This window comes from Lactuca virosa, chromosome 9 (genome assembly GCF_052849685.1).
Source record: "Lactuca virosa cultivar CGN04683 chromosome 9, Lactuca_virosa_CGN04683_v6, whole genome shotgun sequence".
Taxonomy (NCBI): Eukaryota; Viridiplantae; Streptophyta; class Magnoliopsida; order Asterales; family Asteraceae; genus Lactuca; species Lactuca virosa.
This window is the reverse complement of record NC_136434.1, coordinates 129,195,081-129,204,596: the sequence shown is the minus strand read 5'-3', so window position 1 is coordinate 129,204,596 and position 9,516 is coordinate 129,195,081. Positions and strand designations below refer to the sequence as shown.

At 36.0% G+C, this 9,516-nt stretch overlaps 1 long non-coding RNA gene across 1 annotated transcript; it reads left to right on the top strand.

Moving 5' to 3' along the window:
• The first annotated feature begins 6,827 nt into the window (after positions 1-6,827).
• LOC145141331 (uncharacterized) lies at positions 6,828-9,152 on the top strand. Its single transcript, XR_013722605.1, has 3 exons — positions 6,828-7,083; positions 7,169-7,519; positions 8,832-9,152. It is a non-coding gene; the product is annotated as an uncharacterized LOC145141331 (long non-coding RNA).
• The last annotated feature ends 364 nt before the right edge of the window (positions 9,153-9,516 follow it).

The window sequence follows — 9,516 nt, the reverse complement described above, 5'->3', positions numbered from 1 at the left end:
CCCAGCACTTCCGCTTGGAATCAACGGTTTTGGAAGGTTCTGAGATGGCCAGGGTTGTTGTTGCGGCCGGGGTACGAACCCCATGGTCAATAAGCCACTGTGCCAATCGATTGGCACTATCGAATGTAGTGAGGTTTGAAGCCAAAACATTTCCCTGGAATGGAGGCACCAGCCCCCATATGTATCTCTCTATCTTCTTTCCCTCTGTATGAACCATGTTGGGACAGAGGGCCACCAGTTCACAGAACCTGGCGGTGTAGGAGACTATGTCGGAGCCTTTCATGGTTAGGCTCCACAGTTCCTGCTCCAGCTTTTGGATTTCGCCCCTCGGGCAGTACTCTTCAATCATCAGCTCTTTCAGAGCTTCCCAGCCCATAGTATTTGCCACTATAAGGGATAGTGACTTGACATGGCTATTCCACCATGTCAGGGCCTTTGTCTCGAAGGTGCATGCAGCAAATTTGACTTTGCTTCCCTTGGGGTATGAGCAGATCTCGAAGATCGACTCTGTCTTTTCGAACCATTGCGAGAGGGCAATGACTCCGCCAGTCCCTTTAAAGAACAGTGGCTTGCAGCTGGTGAAGTCCTTGTAAGAGCACTCTCTCAAGCGCACATGGATTTCACCATGAGTAGATTGAACAGGGGTTCCTCCCCCAGTGGAACCAGAAGAATGATATTGAGCCATGGTTGTTGCCACAGCCGCAGCTACTGCAGCATTTAGAGCTGCCGTATCGATTTGAGGAGCAGGTGGTGTTGCAGTTGATGGAGGATCGCGTCTTGTTGATCGACGTGGAGGCATCTTTTATCTATAAGTTTAGAAAGATGAAGATATTGATAAGAATTTAATAGGGAGAATTTGATGAGAATGACTCATGGACTAACTCTCCATAGCCCAACAGCACAATTGAATAACACGATTGAATGTAGATCTAGTACCAACAGATGATAGCATTTGGATAATAATTTCCATAAGATTAGATGTCTGTCAATAATACTGGTATTACAGATGTAACAAGTTCGGGAAAAATGACCTAGAAGTAGGTCTTACATCAAACCAAAATGGGAAAATTCTGTCAGAACTACGACCTAATCAAGACCTAACAGGTCCAGGTTTGAACAAAGATAGGAAATTAGACTAGAGTTTTTACAGAAACTAAGTTATATCCAAAAGAGAAGTCGAGGAGACTCTAGCGGCGACGAGAACTATTAGAGTGAGTTCTTGATTCAGGCAGACGGCGCTCTATGTCTCGCATGCGCCTTTCATACATTGACTGCCTAGCCCGAAGTTCCCTAAGTTTAGCTTGGGATGCAGTTAGTTGTTGCCGCAGAGTCCCATTATTTATCCTAGCCCTTTCCATAGCTACCTCGAGTTGGCGAATGCGGACCGTGTTAACGCCAGAGTTGGCGTCAATCTCCAACACTCGGTCGATAGTTGCTCGACCTTGCTCGGTGTTCCGTAGGATTTTCATTTTGTCTTTTCAATATTTAATCTTCAATAATTAATACCTTTTTAGTTTCCAAAAACATTAATTATCAAAGTCTAGGATCCAAGTTGCAAAAAAAATGAATGGTTAGGTATCCTTTATCCCATCTATTTGAATCTAACCCAATAGATATCGATTATCCATTATATCTTATTATATAATTCCTAGATTTATGGGATCGCTATTAACAAATTTAATTAGACATGTTTGATCTCATCTATGCCTTAGAACTCTCTTGCTTAGGTATCCTTTATCACAAAAGATCTAGAGATCTGAATGTTCGGTAAACAGATCTGGTCAGATCTTAGCGAGAGCCTAACAGATATGAATAGATGATGGTGGAAACAAACAGGTCTGAGCAACCCGGAGGTGAAAACGCATCAGATCTGAACAGATCAGAAGTGAAAATAAGGTTGAGACCAAGAGACAATAACGATTCGTTGTTGGTCCCACGGATGGCGCGAAATGTAGCAACATATGCTCTGGCCACCAGGTCTTCTGTGTTGGATCTAGATCGGAGATCTGGAAGTGGTGCCGTCAACGGGTTTCCGACGAGATACCCAAGCAAACATCATAACAAAGTTGTTAGCATTTCCCCAGGGACTATGCCCCGGTAGCAAGCTCCGACGATTAAGTCAGATCAGTTGGTAGAGATGAGATGGTTCTTCCTAGCTTGAGAGAACCACCTTGGTGTTGGATGTATTTAGCCATGGAGGCTCTAGGGATTCCCCTTGGGTAAGGTTCCATGGAAGCTCCCCTCTATGGGGGAGATTATGTTCTATTTATGGGGTACAATTAGGTCTAGGGATAGTTAGGTTAGGCCTCATGGGGTCGTCAGACGAGCGTCAGGAGCGGGCGCTAGACAAGGTTCGCATGCCAAATCTTGACATCCGGACAATGCTAATGGACCATACGTTAACCACAGTACTCTCCTACTGATGGTGTTCCTTTATCTGATCTGAATCTTTACCGGACTATTGTGGGAATTTTAGTTTATCTCACAGTTACTCGTCCGGACATTGCTTATGTTGTTCATGTTGTTAGTTAGTTTGTTACGGCTCCGAATTCCGTTCATTGTACTCCGTATTCTGAGATATCTTCGTGTCACTCAGTTTCAAACCCTTTTGTTTCCCTCGGCGTCATCTCTTGAGTTGTGTGCCTATAGTGATGTTGATTGGGATGGTGATCGTCATGATGTAAATCCACCACTGGATTTTGTGTGTTTCTTGGAGAGTCTCTCTTTTCTTGGAAGAGCAAGAAACAAGACGTTGTTTCTAGATCTTCCACGGAGGCTGAGTATCGTGCTATGGTTGGGACTACATGTGAGATTATTTGGTTACAGTGGCTTCTTGCCGATATGGGGGTTCACATTTCTTCTCCTACTTCCCTGCCTTGTGATAACAAAAGTGCGATACAGATTGCGAATAATTTTGTTTTCCATGAGCCGACGAAGCACCTTGAGATTGATTGTCACTTCACTCATCATCACTTACAGTTCGGGAACATATCGCTTTCGTTTGTTCCATCCACCTTGCAGCTTGCTGATATTTTTATGAACGCCTTGTTAACGTCTCGATTTCGGTTCTTGTATGACAAACTCTCAGTGCTTATTACTGTGACATCGTGAGTTTGAGAGAGGGGGGGGGGGGGGGGTTAGCATATATATGTTTATTAAAATTCCATTTGTTTTGGACTCATTTTGTCTATAGCCCATTATGGTTAGGGTTAGCGCCTTTATATTCCTTATCTTGTTATTCTTTGCTTTCATGCTTTTTAAGAACCTTCTAATCTCTTTTTTTCATTAATCATATGACTCTATTACCAATCTCAATAATAGTTTTAACGAGTATCAATCATTCCTGACATAATCTTTACTTTCCATTTAGAAAGTCTAACCGTTAATTTATCAATAACTAATTTCCAATTGTCAATTTTGGACATATTGGATACAACCTTCCATTGGACATATTGGATACAACCGGAAGGTGAGGGTATTTACATGGTAACCAAAATGCGAGCAACCAAAAAATGCGGTGAGATCTTCGACTTTGCTAACGTTTGTACTAACCGCCATCAACTTAGTAGGTTTATTTTTAAAGTGAAGCAGAAAGAAACACCGACAAAGAATTCGCACAATATTTGTAGAATTTAATTTCGACCACTCTCCAAGGAATCTAGCATCATATGCATAGAAAAAAAAAAGTGAAACAACCATGCACGCATTCCAACTTGAAACCCACAAAACAAATCATTTTCGCCTCTTAAACTAAAACATGCAAGCTTTTCATAGCTAACATAAACAAACAGAGAAAGTAGATCATGTTGACAAGTCTTCGTTTGATTTGAAACTTGAGGCTATGAAAGACCTGTTTACCAAAATAGACGTCATTCAAACAAGTTCAATCCTTCCGCACCACTTTTTAGCATCTTTTTATATATCCCTTAACATAGCGAATCAAAATCCTTTTTAAAATCAACTTTGAATACAAATAGTTTTTTCCCGTTTTTCTTAAACCAAGCATTTTTTTAATGTCTATATGTGTATAAATTAATTGTACGTACAAACTCTTGCATTATCTTCAAATTATAAAATAAAAATGTATACTTCACAAAAAATTGTCATTACTTAAAATTCCAAAACTCTCCCGACATCATATCACTCCTCCATCCTTATCAACTATGGACATTTGACACCACTCTTCATTTCCCTTCATAACCACTCGTGTGGTTGCTTCTTTCATTAATACACTAAAAACAAGGTACACTATATATATATATATATATATATATATATATATATATATATATATATATATATATATATATATATATATATATATACACTAGGCGAATGCCCGCGCGTTGTGCATAAGCATCTATATAGCTGAAATTTTTACAAATATATGTTTTTTTAAATATAACAATAATGTTATTGTTAAATTTGATATAATAATTCGTATACTAAGTTGATAAAATATATTGATTATTTTGAATTATATGATAATATATACAACTATTAAAACTTATACTAAGTTGATAAAATATATTGATTATTTTGAATTATATGATAATATATACAACTATTAAAACTGCATAATCTCGATCTTTTGAATGACCTCTACCCGTGGGTTACTCATGAATAAAATTAAATATAATATATGGTTTAATGTTATTTATAGTTGTTGTTATTGTTAATTAATTTTTTAAAATTTATTTGCTTAACATTTTAATTTCTATCATTGTAATTATTTATAACATCAAACAATTTTTTTTATTTTAATGGTAACAATATAATCATTTGTATAGAGTTATTTTTAACTATTGTTATTGTAAGTTATTTTAAGCTACTTATTTGAAAATTTTTAACGATTATAAAAATATCTTTAGGAAATATTTTCGTTAAATTGATATTAAAATCTAGTTTTCGCATTTAGCACTACAATTTATCACTTTTAACTATTCACAAAATATTCTTTCGGCTTTTTAAGTGGAACTGAAATTTATATTGAAGTTGACCGTGTAATGTTATATTTAAATTAACAATTTAAGTATTTTGTCCAAACTGTTCAAAAGTTGTAGCTTTAAACTCATAATGGTTTACATACAACAACATATTAAATCTAATAAATTAAGTATTATATGTTAAAAGTTAAAAACATAACTTTATAAGTAAAAGTAAAAATATTATTTTAATATTGAAATTTAGTTTATTTATGATTACACTTTAAGTTTGATACTTATTTAACCTTATTAACTAATTTATAATCATTATTAGAAAGACACTACAATTCATCACTTTTAACTATTTACAAATATTATTTGGGTTGTTTAAGTTGAACCAAAATTTATATTTAGGTTGATCCTGTAAGGTTATATTTAACAATTTAAGTATTTTATACAATTTTTTCAAAACTTGTAGCTTTAAAATGATAATAGTTTACATTCAATCCCGGCTTGCCGCACCTGTTGCAGCCCGAACCCACTTGTCGACAGACTCTATCGTGCAATTTATCACACTAGCCACAACGACGCCGACCCTGCTGAAATCTACATCACGAGTCAGAAGTTTTGGGCCTCTTTGCTGAGCACTCGGCTGCTTGAAGATGAGTTAGCTTTCATTTCGTCCAAAGCTCCAACTTAATCTCCCACTTTCGAACTTTGTCAATCATATCCTCCAAGGTCCAACATCCTGAGATGCTAACAAACTACCTAATGTCATACTTCAACATATCATGATATCTCGTATTATTCATTTCCTAATCTGCCACATAGTGCATAACCAACAAATCCCTCTCCTTGAACATGGCAGTGATCTCTGCCACAATCTCCGTCAGGTGGCGAATGTCTTGGAACTCCCTCGCCAATTGATGCACCTCGATAGCAGGTGCAAACTCCGTCGTGGATCTCGTAAAAAATCAGGAAAGGTCTGGGGCTCTAAAATACTTGAAGTACCGAAAGGTGAGAGTTCATGCGACAAATTGACCAACTGCAATCTCTGCACAAACGGCTCCAATGCGCTCATCCAATATCTCCATGATCCCCTCCTTGATCGTACCGAACATCACAGGAGTTGCATCCAAGATACTGCGCGGGATCTCAGACGTGATAAAACTCGTCCATCCTCTCATTAATTGGTTCAAGATCAGCGCCTAAACAAAAACCAGAACATTGGGTAACCACCACCATACTAAAAGGAAACAATATAAAAGATCATAACATACCCGGAAAATCCCTCATGTAAAAAATCTCCCTAGAGTTGCGACTCTCTTGAATCTGACCAACAAATTGAAAAAAAAAACTATTTTTTCATATACTTAGTTTTTTTATAATAAACATAAATATGCACAAAAAACAACAAAATGATGCACAAAAAACAACAAAATGAAGTTGTATATATATATATATATATATATATATATATATATATATATATATATATATATATATATATATATATGAAATGTCCCAAACTACTAGTAAAATTTTCATTTTTTAAACCACCCAAAAACAATACAACCAATTGTTTTCAAAATCAAACCATGTAAAAACTTTCTCAAACATCAGAGTGAATATATGAAATGTCCCAAACTATTAGTAAAATTTTCATTTTTCAAAGCACCCAAAAACGATACAACCAATTGTTTTCAAAATCAAACCATGTAAAAACTTTCTCAAACATCAGAGTGAATTAAATTGTTGGAGCATGGAAATGCTCTATAAGATATGAGCGATAGTTAGGTTATTATATTCCCTTTATTGTTTGTAAGGTACGTACGTCTCTCTATAAATAGAGAAGGAGTGGTCATTTTTTTAGTGTGCACAAAAATGTAGTCTCTTTCTAGTTAGAAAAAATGGGAGATTTATCTCTCCCAACCCATGTATTCTTCATTGTAATATTTTCTCTCTTTCTAGTAAATCATTGGATTACTCATCACTTTATGTTCTTTGTATTTTTATTATCGTTAAATTTCAAGATCATATTATTCCACACAAACGATCGTTCAAAACGGGATCCTACAATTGGTATCAGAGCCTTACCTTGAAGATCTAAGCGATTATTTCAAGGGAACGACTCCCGATCGACCACTTTTGTCTTGAGGTTTTTTGATTTTTGTATAAAATTTATGGGTTTGCAACTAGAAATTTTAAAATGAGTTTTCTAATTTTTGAGTGTTGATTTCAAGCTTTTGCAAGCATTCCAGAATCAATGTTGCTGCTGTCTCATTCATGTTTTTGCAAAAAGTCCAGGTTTATAAAATTTTCTATTTTGTTGCTGAAGAATAAGAAAAATAAATATGATATTTGTGGTCTAAATCATTTGAAGATTTTGCTCAAGGCCTCTTTTTGCTATGGAAGGAAAACACAATATCTTGGGTTTTGTGGAAAAGATGGTTCTTGAGGAAGATATTAAGGAAAATTTCGAGTTCATACATCTTGAAGATTTTTATCTAGCCAAAAGATTGGAGAAGACTTCCTTTTTAAGATGTTATAAGCTTTTTTTAGTTCATATCATCAACATATGAGAAATCATCAAGGTATGAAGTTCTTTGATATTTACTCTAAGCTGATTAATGTTTGATAAAAGTCTTGAAGGATAATGAAAAAGAATATGTCCTTATTACTCGTTTTAGAAAAAGTACTCCACCATCAATGCCTATCCATACTTTCGTGGTAATCCTCGTAGCTTTACCCATCAACCCACCTTTTGTCCTGCATGCCTTGTATTGTACACAGTACACCCATACTTTTACTTTAAAACCATTCCTTGTTCCTTACTTTTATCTTTCTCTTTCCTACTCTCTACCATTTTTTTACTTTTTCAACACCCCATCTTATCCCCATATGCTTTAGAAAATATTTCCATGGATAATCACAAAGTTATAGCCTCTTCGGTATCAAAATTTCATGAAAAGTTGTTTTTTTCATCGTTTGCCCTCTCATCCTTGGTGCCCAGAACCGAAACCTAAAACCAGACCGAGGACCTGACCGAAGACCTAGCTAGAGGATGTAACAAAGAGAGGCTGTAAGTCCTCGCATATGAGGTCCTCGCCTGAGCAGCTCTTGCGAGACACCACAGACTACTTCTTCCGTGTTCTATCTTGGCTTACCGCAGACTAAAGCATACCGCAAAACCTTCGCTCCTCGCAACCACCCTCCATCCAACCTTGCCATGCGAAGACTTTATATCCTCGCTATCCCAATCAAACCCACCTTACCCCTTCTTCGCAAAACTTCACCATAGACCTCACAAACCCACTATATACTTCGGTCTTCAGTAATCATCAACTCCTTAGCCCTGCCCACTCTTCGCCCCTCCTCTCACCTTCTAAAACCATCACCTTTATTCACCCATCTTATACCTCAGCCCCCTTATTTCTTAAGCTTTATTTCTTTATTTTTTATTTGAACACTCATTTAACCTTTTTATTTATCACCAATTTTTTTAATATTTTTTTTCTGGCCTTTTTTTTTCTTTTGCAAAACCCCAACATATACCATTTTTAACACCAAATATTTTTATTAATACCATTTTTTTTAAAAACCAATTATTTTTATTAACACCAATTTTGCCACAACCGCAACCCCTGATTAGAAGCACTTTTGCGAATAATGACTCTCACAAGACTCGATTTATTGTCTTTGCAAAAGAGATTATTACTGGAGATTTATTCAAGCTTCGATCGTCACGATATATTACTTCTTGCTTATTATATTTGAAGAAATTTATTATTCTTTGCATGAGGATTGCCCTTTAATCAAGGTCTGTGGACCAACATTCCTTGGATTAGTGTCTTTAGACCAATTATCCTCCATACCGCAGTCGGAAATCATATTTTTCTTTGCCAGGTTTGCACCGCAGTTGCGTCTGATCAACAAAGTTGCTTCACAACCTTCGCTCTACGAGGATTTTTATGACTTGTCGCTCTTGATCTTTGTTGACGAAGCAAGTGTCTTGAGCAAGTGGAATTTATTTATTGAAGACCGCTTCAGGAGTTCCGACTCCGCAATTTGGGTATATGAACATTTTTCACTAGAGCAGAGATTTTTCAAGCATAGTTCTTATTGTTAGTTTGGTAATTGTTCAGACAGTTTTCAACGACAGAATCCACCGGCTACATATGACCGGAGAGTGTTTATTTTACTCTTATTCTCATTTTTTATTGAGACTCTTCATACATCTAGGGAGATTATCTGAAGCTCTTGGTATCCGACATCTCCATCCATATTTATTTATTTATTTTCGATATCTAGGCATTGGTTATCAAAAATAGGGAGATAATATTATGTTATCATCCGGATCAAATTTTATGATTGTTTGAGATTGAATTTTCGAGACTTCTAAAGATGATAATTTATTTAGTGATGTGACGTGACACTGATTTTTGGTCATCGTGATCAAATTTTTGGACTCAGTAGATGTTTCTTGGATCCATATTATTTATTATTAAGACTCTACTTCAGGATGTTTCATATTTTTAGCATGTAATTCTTTTGAAGAATTTTGGGTGTATTATGATTCGAGAATTAGATA